The sequence below is a fragment of the Salmo salar genome, chromosome 01 (genome assembly GCF_965601325.2).
Source record: "Salmo salar chromosome 01, fSalSal1, whole genome shotgun sequence".
NCBI lineage: Eukaryota > Metazoa > Chordata > Actinopteri > Salmoniformes > Salmonidae > Salmo > Salmo salar.
The window spans coordinates 159,154,728-159,164,726 of NC_138291.1; the positions used below are offsets into that span (position 1 = coordinate 159,154,728).

The 9,999-nt window shown below is 40.8% G+C and overlaps 1 long non-coding RNA gene across 1 annotated transcript; it reads left to right on the plus strand.

Annotated features, from left to right (window-relative positions):
* Positions 1-273: 273 nt before the first annotated feature.
* Positions 274-2,638, plus strand: LOC106567690 (uncharacterized). Its single transcript, XR_001320129.3, has 3 exons — positions 274-442; positions 566-739; positions 913-2,638. It is a non-coding gene; the product is annotated as an uncharacterized LOC106567690 (long non-coding RNA).
* The last annotated feature ends 7,361 nt before the right edge of the window (positions 2,639-9,999 follow it).

Below are 9,999 nucleotides of genomic sequence, written 5' to 3' on the forward strand. Positions count from 1 at the left end.
GTGCCAGCTAGTGATTACTCAGCTAACAAGAAAGGCATTTCACTGTGCTTGTGCACGTGACATTAAAACTTGAAACAGAGCTGGCTCCAGTACGAGTCATACCGATAGATGCCAACCTGCCATTTACATTTGAACTGTATGTTCAATATATATATTCATTCAAATGTATTTAATATATTTCAATATTCACAACAGTACAACTTGCCAATGAATTAGCATGACCTGTTTTATGTGTGGCTCAGCATGTAGCCTGTGACTTGGCTGTGTTGATGGTAACTCTGAGGACTCTCTGTTCGCAGGTTTTTTATGAGGCCAGATGGTCGGCTTCATGCTCACGCTCACAGCGCATGGCCTCTCATGAAGCCTATGACTCAGCCTGCTTGACTGCTATAGCACCATAGCTCTTAGTGGGAACCAGTCCTGGTCCAGTTGCTAATTAAAGGTAAACTGTTTCCCTAATTAGTCTCCAGTCTCCCTGATCATTCTTTCACTGAACAACTTTCACCCTCAACATTGTTCTCTCTCTCTGTTTCTCTCTCTTTCTTTGTTCTTCTCTCTTATACAGTGTTTCAGTTCCTCTCACCGTCTGCCGGGTCAGAAATACATTACCGGAGCTGCCGAGCTTGGTGTTTTCTTTCCTCAGGGAAATATCAGGAACCGAGATTTAAAGAGGCCTTCAGGATTAGTTCACCGTGGCACTCTCTACAAGGTCCACACTTAACTGTCGAGTTGGGTGAAGGTAGTGTGTTGTGTTTTGGGGGGTTTACGTAACTAGCTTTTTGAAAATGTGTTGCTTTCCTCAGTCATGAGCCTTTGAAATTAGCTTTCGTAGCTTGGCTTTTTCTCTTGTGCTTCTATACTGAGCATAGTCTCCCCAGCCCAGGCCCCTAACACCAGGCTTTGTTCCCATAGGAACCTGATCCCCAGAAGTAGCCTCTACAAGATCTTGTGAAACTTTTTCACGGGTTCAGGGCTTCACACTTACTCAACTCAGGTGACATGCATTGGGGCCCTGACTTCCAACCAGCCACACTCACATTGCTACTGCTGCTCAGTACTCATGAGTAACATGTTCATCACATAACTGGTTGGAGTGGTAGAAAGTGTATGTACCTTATCTGTACACTCTTAGAAATAAATGTGCTGAGTAGAACCATATAGGCTTTTTCCATTTTTGGTACTAGGTAGAACCCTCTATGTAGGGTTCTTTATTTAACCCTCTGTATATGGCTCTACCTAGAACCCTCTATGAAGGGTTCTACCAAGAACCATTTTATAATCTAAAGGTTTTTCCTTGAGCTCTCAATTAACGGTTCCACCAGCCTTAAAATGTAGTTCTTTATGACAATACATTACATATTGTATATCATAAGGCCTTTCTTTGAGGGCCTAGTTATACCCCAACACAATGGTGTTAGGAAAATCCTGGTTTACAGTTTACATCAGGCCTGCAAATCACATTATGCTGGCTTGCAAAGTGATGCGTAATTCCTATTGGAATCCAGCCAGAGTTAGGATATCCAGTAAATATAAAATGTTCATCATGTAATCATGCAACCTGCATTCAGAATCACTTGCTGGGTAGGGAAGATTGAATACTGAGACTACCTCAATCATCTAAACTGTAATGGGTGCAATAAGTCCAACTACTAACAGATTGGATTAGTTTAGAAAAATGTATGTTCTATATATTTGTGTAGCATAAAATGTATCAACCAATCAATGTACATGTAAAAACACAGATATTAAAACAAGGTAGAACTATTTGCCTTACAAAGAACACTTGTCTTCCAAAAAGTGATCTTCAGATCAAAACAGTTCTTGATAGAACCCTATACCTCCTTGAAGAACCCTTTTGACTCCCTTTTTTCTAAGAGTGTAGCTAGATTTCCTAGAGGATTCAAAACATTCAAAATGACAACCTCAACTTTTATCGCTATCAATATTCATGGGAACTGGGATTCCAGTTCTTTCTTTCTTTTTGAGGGCAGGCTCATTTCAATATCTTTATTACTTTTACTGTGATTTAACCTGTTGAATGTTAATGTTAAACATATCTTAATGAGGGCCGTGAGCAATACCTAGTAATGCCTTATATTGTTAGAAAGCTCAGATAGTTTTTATATATTATTTCACTATGATTTGTATGCACTGTTTGCCCTACAATGTACTGCTACAGTAAATAGCATAAAAAAGAAATAGTACATCACAGATTTAATTTTCTAATTTCATATGCTATGAACAACCTTTCATGAAACATGTTTTAGATAATCTACATATACTCAAAATCAACTTTACAATTGACATGCTATAAGATTTCAGCTGCCTTATCACTGTAATCATTTTTATATACCTAGTGGTCAAGGGAAAATCGGACTAATTTCCCAAACAACATTACTCAGATCTCTCCATGTACATAAGTATGATACGGCATATTATTTTGACATTTGATGGATCTTTTATTAATGCCCACTGTTTGTTTAACAGCTGGTATGTGTGATGAATAAATACAAAAGCATCACAGGTGTTTGACCTTTGAAATGACGCTGATCCGCATGACAAAGTATGTAAATAATGGATTGTTCCCTGCGCTAAAAAAAATAGATGGACTGGATGGATTTCTAGCTGTTGTACAAGTTGCCCCAGTATGCAATTAAAGTGAGCTATGGAGCCCTTCTGATTCTTCAAGGGGAGGCACTAGTTCATAAACCTCTTCATATCATTCAGCTCTCAACTGGAAGAAAGACAAAATACAATGTCTGAACCAGGGTATAAATAACAAACATTGCTTCCATTGGGCAGGTTAAAAAAATTGTCTCTGGTTGTAAATGATCCAGAGAGCTCGGCAAACAAAAATAACCTGACCTATAAACTATTGGGGTAAATTCAGTACTGATTTTTATTTTTATTCTTGTAAACAAATTATCTTGTGAAGTGATTCATATTGAAATATCATTGTAGAATGTTTTCGCTGAAAGTGCGTTTGCCGATTAGGTAAGCAATCTCCATTGACAAACATTGGCAGTAGAATGGTCTTACTGAAGAGCTCAGTGACTCCGTCATAGGATGCCACCTTTCCAACAAGTCATTTCATCAAATTTCTGCCCTGCTAGAGCTGACCGGGTCAACTGTAAGTGTGACATGGTGAGGTTGGACCCAGGTGCAGAGAAGAGACCAGATGAGGAATCAACGGTTAAGGATAAAAATAATACTTTACTGAGAAACAGTGAAGTGAAGTGGAAATGTCTAGGAGCAACAACGGCTCAGCTGCGAAGTGGTAGGCCACACAAGCTCACAGAACGGGACCGCTGTAGTCCATAAAATTGCCTGTCCTCATTCGCAACACTCACTGCCGAGATCCAAACTGCCTCTGGAAGCAACATCAGCAAAATAACTTTGTCGGGAGCTTCATGAAATGGGTTTCCATGGCCGAGCAGCCACACACAAGCCTAAGATCATCATACGCAATGCCTAGCATCGGCTGGAGTGGTGTAAAGCTCGCTGACATTGGATTCTGGAGCAGTGGAAACGCGTTCTCTGGAGTAATGAATCACGCTTCACCATCTGGTAGTCCGATGGACGAATCTGGGTTTGGTGGAGGAGGAATAATGGTCTGGGGCTGTATTTCATGCTTCGGGCTAGGTCCTTCAGTTCCAGTGAAGGAAGATCTTAACGCAACAGCATACAATGACAATCTAGACGATTCTGTGCTTCAAATTTTTGGGGAAGGCCCTTTCCGGTTTCAGCATGACAATGGCTCCGTCCACAAAGTGAGGTCCATACAGAAATGTTTTGTCGAGATCGGTGTGGAAGAACTTGGCTGGCCTGCACAGAGCCCTGACCTCAACCCCATCGAACACCTTTGGGATGAATTGGAACGCCTACTGCGAGCCAGGCCTAATCGCCCAACATCAGTGCCCGACCTCACTAATGCTGTTGTGGCTGAATGGAAGCAAGTCCCCGCAGCAATGTTCCAACATCTTGTGGAAAGCCTTCCCAGGAGAATGGAGGCTATTATAGCAGCGAAGGGGGGACCAACTCCATATTAATGCCCATGATTTTGTAATGAGATGTTCGACGAGCAGGTGTCCACATACTTTTGGTCATGTAGTGTATTTTAGGTAGCTAGTAAGTGAAGCACTTGATTATTTAGCTTTTTGAAGTAGTTGATTATTTAGAAAAAGTTCATTTTCATTTTTGAAGGAGATTATTATTTTGAAGGAGTTGATTACTTCCCAAGCAAAGTCAGCCTCTGAATGTCAAAGAATCGAAACAATGATATCCCCTCATGCATTGGAGTCACGTCTTTCTCTTTTATTTTAGAGCTTGTTTCTAGCATAAAGCATCACTAACCAAAGCACTCTTATAGATCACTTTACATAATTAGTTCTGTTATATTTTCTTAAACATCTTCAACTAAAAAGGGGTAGGCCTGTGCATTTTGCCATTTTCTTTTATAAAAGGTAGACCTATGGCATACCCCCTCAATTCGAGTCTTTGTTTTCACTTAAAAGCCCTTCGTTGACATGGAGGTAGGCTATTTATAGAGTGCTCGGTGGGTGGAAGAATTGACAGACAAATCTATGGATACAGTATAGCAGCCTATAGCTGATTTTCATTTGTCAAACAGGTAGGCCTACCTGATATTTCTGAAATAGGAAGAAATAGGCTCCAAATCAAAGCCCTCTTGTTGTTTGGAAATTCTAATTAAAATGCAGATGGTTTAAATTAATTATGCCTACTCCAATTTGCCTACTTTCAGCACCATGAGTTAGCTGGTCATTTCCGATTGATTGTGCTGCGGCTGCTGCTTCAAGTTTCAGCACCTCAATGTAAGTTACTTGAATCTGGCTTATTTTGAGGTCAATAACTCTGATAAATACGTCATGGGCAAGCTAGTTATCAATGCTTTACTTTAAAGTAGAGCTTTCTGCCCCTACTCTTGTCCAAGGTGGTCTGCGAACCCACAACCTTCTGACCCTCAGCCCTGTGCAGTATCAAAAGTCTTACGTTACCATGTAATGCTAACAGGACGAAGAACAGTTTCTAAAACTGCATATCTAAGGCTTAAGTCTGTCCAATAAGTGAGGGTATATGGTAGACATGTTCTAATCTCTTCTATCCACTTTGTTTTCATTATCATTTTGGGTATAGGTGGGTGGGTTTGTGTAAAATATATTTTGCTGAATTGAGGGCCATCCATTTTCATTTCAGAGAGGTCTGATTTTCTCCATGTATCTCTTATTATGAATAATGTTCACTCCCTAGTCATGATCTGCATAACCAAGTGTGGTGATTGTGTGTGCCTGCCGAAGTAGAGCCTGCCTGAAGCACACTCTTCAATACACTAGCAAGAAAGAACAGTCTGTGTATAAACACTGTCTTTTTTTTCTTAATGATTTTGGCAGGGCACTAGTAAGGGTAAATAGTCAGTGTGTTTCTGCATAAAGCTCATGAGACGGGTTAAATGTTGTGGACTGACCCACAGTCTCAATGACACGGAGGCATGAGACTCTAGCAGTAAATTACATTTGCAGCCGGATCTTCTAGTGCTCCGCGTGTAATTCAAATCGGGAGTTTGTTCACCTCCCTGTGTGTTGTTGACGAAGTTGGAACGGAGGTGAGAAATAGTGGGCCGGATCTTTGGCTCAGGGTCTAGCAGAACAGTGCAGTATGTATGCTTAGCTTTCCCTCCCTCTCTCTAAACTCTGGCTGTGTCCGACAAAGTTGTTGGCCCTCAAATCCTTGCTTCTTCGATCCTTGTTTCCTTAATTCCTGTGAAAGCATATTAAAGGAGAGGATCCAATGTCCCTCCCTCTACCCTCCTCCTCCAATGAACTTTGCATGGAATTTAGGAAACAAGGACGGAGGAATCAAGGGTTTTACGGCTTGTAAAGTTTTTGACACAGCCCCACAGGCTCTACCCTAGCATCTTCCACTGTGTGTCATGTCTGACCATTTAAGCCAAGGGACATCCCAACTTCAAGTGGTGTCAGATTTCACATTCTGCTTCACACAGGCAGAAGAGACATACTCCTGTGTCTGTGAGTATCAGGGCCACCGCTCAGTGCAAGCCATTTCGATCTATAGTGTCCACATATCGATTTAGAAATGAAAATGCCGTCCGGAACCGGTACCAGAATCACGCAGGTCCCAAAAACCGGGGATATTACATCTAAGAGTTAGGACAACCTCTGTGCTCTCAAATGGGTTTAGAAGTATAGGATATGAGGAGCGAGATACTGGTGTTTATGTCAACTTTCAAAACACAAAAGGGGAAAACTGTAGGCATACTGCAGCATTTCCCAAACTCGATCCTCGGGACCCCAAGACTACACAGCTGATTCAAATGATCAAAGCTTGATGATTAGTTGATTATTTGAATCAGCTGTGTAGTGCTAGGGCAAAAAACTAAACGTGCACTCCTTCGTGTCCCGAGGACTGAGTTTGGGAAACCTTGGCCTACTGTGGCATTTAATATCAAGAACTTTGGCTTTTAGGCTGAAATCGTGATTAGGGGAAAGAGCTCCACTGATCACCCCAGCAAATTAGTTTTGTTTTTGTTTTGTTTATGAAACAGAGGAGAGGAGCATCCAGCATCGTGGGACAAAAAATTGCAATATATACTGTTGTTCAATTGCACATGCAATGATTTCCAAGGGGAAAAACATTGTTCATTGTTATTTATTTACCTTAATTTAAACTAGGCAAGTCAGTTAAGAACAAATACTTATTTTCAATGACGACCTAGGAACAGTGGGTTAACTGCCTTTTTACCTTGTCAGCTCGGGGATTCGATCTTGCAACCTTTCGGTTACTAGTCCAACACTCTAACCACTAGGCTACCTGCTGCCCCTCAGGGTAGAGGTGAGCTAACCTGGAGGCAGCTTTGGGTCTGGGGTGGCAGTAATCATTTCTTTGTTGTTGTAATATTGCAAACGGACGTGGCAGGTTCACCAGCTTTAAGAAAACTACTGTGCATCAAAACATACATTCAACCCTACTTGCACTCTCTTGCATCATAGCCTATACTATGTATGGAGACATTGGCACAGAAAATCTCAATTCCTTTGCAGCTGAAACTGACAATTTAACCAGACGCCCCAAGCGACCATCAATTAAAATACACATGAAGGTGTCAGGCCACAGGAATCTGCAGAGAACCAATGTATGTACAGTAGAAGTCGGAAGTTTACATACACCTTAGCCAAATACATTTAAACTCAGTTTTCTCACAATTCCTGACATTTAATCCTAGCAACAATTTCCTGCCTTAGGTCAGTTAGGATAACCACTTTTATTTTAAGAATGTGAAATGTCAGAATAATAGCAGAGAGAATGATTTATTTCAGCTTTCATTTCTTTCATCACATTCCCAGTTGGTCAGAAGTTTACATACTCAATTAGTATTTGGTAGCATTGCCTTTAAATTGTATAACTTGGGTCAACTGTGTCGGGTAGCCTTCCACAAGCTTCCCACAATAAGTTGGGTGAATTTTGGGCCATTTCTCCTGACAGAGCTGGTGTAACTGAGTCATGTTTGTAGGTCTCCTTGCTCGCGCACACTTTTTCAGTTCTGCCCACAGATTTTCTATGGGATTGAGGTCAGGGCTTTGTGATGGCCACTCCAATACCTTGACTTTGTTGTCCTTAAGGCATTTTGCCACACAAGTATGCTTGGGGTCATTGTCCATTTGGATGACCCATTTGCGACCAAGCTTTAACTTCCTGACTGATGTCTTGAGATGTAGCTTCAATATATCCACATAATTTTCCTTCTACATGATGCCATCTATTTTGTGAAGTGCACTAGTCCCTCCTGCAGCAAAGCACCCCCACAACATGATGCTGCCACCCCCGTGCTTCACAGTTGGGATGGTGTTCTTCGGCTTGCAAGCCTCCCCCTTTTTCCTCCAAACATAACGATGGTCATTATGGTCAAACGTTATGGCCAAACTATTTTTGTTTCATCAAACCAGAGGACATTTCTCCAAAAAGTACGATATTTGTCCCCATGTGCAGTCGCAAAACGTAGTCTGGCTTTTTTATGGCGGTTTTGGAGCTGTGGCTTCTTCCTTGCTGAGCTGCCTTTCAGGTTATGTCGATATAGGACTCGATTTACTGTGGATATAGATACTTTTGTACCTGTTTCCTCCAGCATCTTCACAAGGTCCTTTGCAGTTGTTCTGGGATTGATTTGCACTTTTCACACCAAAGTACGTTCATCTCTAGGAGACAGAATGCGTCTCCTTCCTGAGCGGTATGACAGCTGCGTGGTCCCGTTGTGTTTATACTTGCGTACTATTGTTTGTACAGATGAAGGTGGTACCTTCAGGTGTTTGGAAATTGCTCCCAAGGACGAACCAGACTTGTGGAGGTCTACAATTTTTTTTCTGAGGTCTTGGCTGATTTCTTTTGATTTTCCCATAATATCAAGCCAAGAGGCACTGAGTTTGAAGGTAGGCCTTGAAATACATCCACAGGTACACCTCCAATTGACTCAAATGATGTCAATTAGCCTATCAGAAGCTTCTAAAGCCATGACATCATTTTCTGGAATTTTCCAAGCTGTTTAAAGGCACAGTCAACTTAGTGTATGTAAACTTCTGACCCACTGGAATTGTGATACAGTGAAATAATCTGTCTGGAAAATGATTTGTGTCATGCAAAGTAGATGTCCTAACCGACTTGCCAAAACTATAGTTTGTTAATTAACAAGAAATGTGTGGAGTGGTTGAAAAACAAGTTTAATGACTCCAACCTAAGTCTATGTAAACTTCCAACTTCAACTGTACACTCTGTACTAAGACTGCCTAGCAGGGCTGTTCATCTTGTTGAATGTTTTTTTCCATGTACTGTAACGGTTTTCGGAGGAGACTATAACAGCTTCATTCAAAATGCTGATTGCTGTCATAAATAACATTGGCAGCCTGCCTTGTGATCTAGTGCTGTACCTTGGTTAACAAGCAGCTACTGTAAAGGATTGCCATAGGTCAAAATGAAACAAATTAGGGAATGTCAAATAGGTTTGAGTATAATTGTGTTGGTATTTCTTTACAAGACATGCCGTTTAAATAGACTTATGTTCAACCCCTGCTAAGCCATAAACTACAGAGTATCTTCACTCAGAAAAGGATCATGGGTAGTATATGTCACAGCCCCAGTGGTGGAAAAAGTACCCAATTGTCATACCTTAATAGAAAATGACTTAAGTAAAAGTCACCCAGTAAAATAAAAGTCTAAAAGTATTTGGTTTTAAATATACTTAAGTATCAAAGTAAAAGTGTTATATTAGGCAAACCAGACGACACAATTTTCTTATTTTAATTTACGGATAGTCAGGGGGCACACTCCAACGTTCAGACATAAGTTACAAATGGAGCATTTGTGTTTAGTGAGTCCACCAGATCAGAGGCAGAAGAGATGACCAGGGATGTTCTCTTGAAAATACAATTTTCCTATCCTGTTAAGCATTCCAAATGCAGTGAGTACTTCCGGGTGGAGTAAAAAGTACATTATTTTCTTCAGGAATGTAGTGGAGTAAAAGTTGTCAAAAATATAAATAGTAAGGTACAGATACCCCAAAAAATGACTTAAGTAATAATTTAAAGTATTTTTACTTAAGTACTTTACAGCACTACACAGCCCACAGGATTGACTAATTGCGCCTGTTAATTCAGCAAGCATTTTCATTGGACAATTGACTTGATTATGTGACTTTGATGTCTATATTTAATCCCTCTGTATTTTTTTTGGTTCTAGGTGGTCGTCCACAGGAAGTGATGCAGTCCAGAGGCATGGCGGAGCCCTGTTGCAGAGAGCATGTGGCAAGTGTTTGGTGAGAGCACATGGCTACTAAAAGTTGCGAGACGGACTGTTTAGTAAAAATGCCTGCCTCCTGGGCTGCACCACTTCCTGTGCCACTTTGTTTGGGTTGTTTGATATTGGTATTTGTTTGTTTTTATATTTCTTACTTGCATTGGCTAAAGAATTTTAATT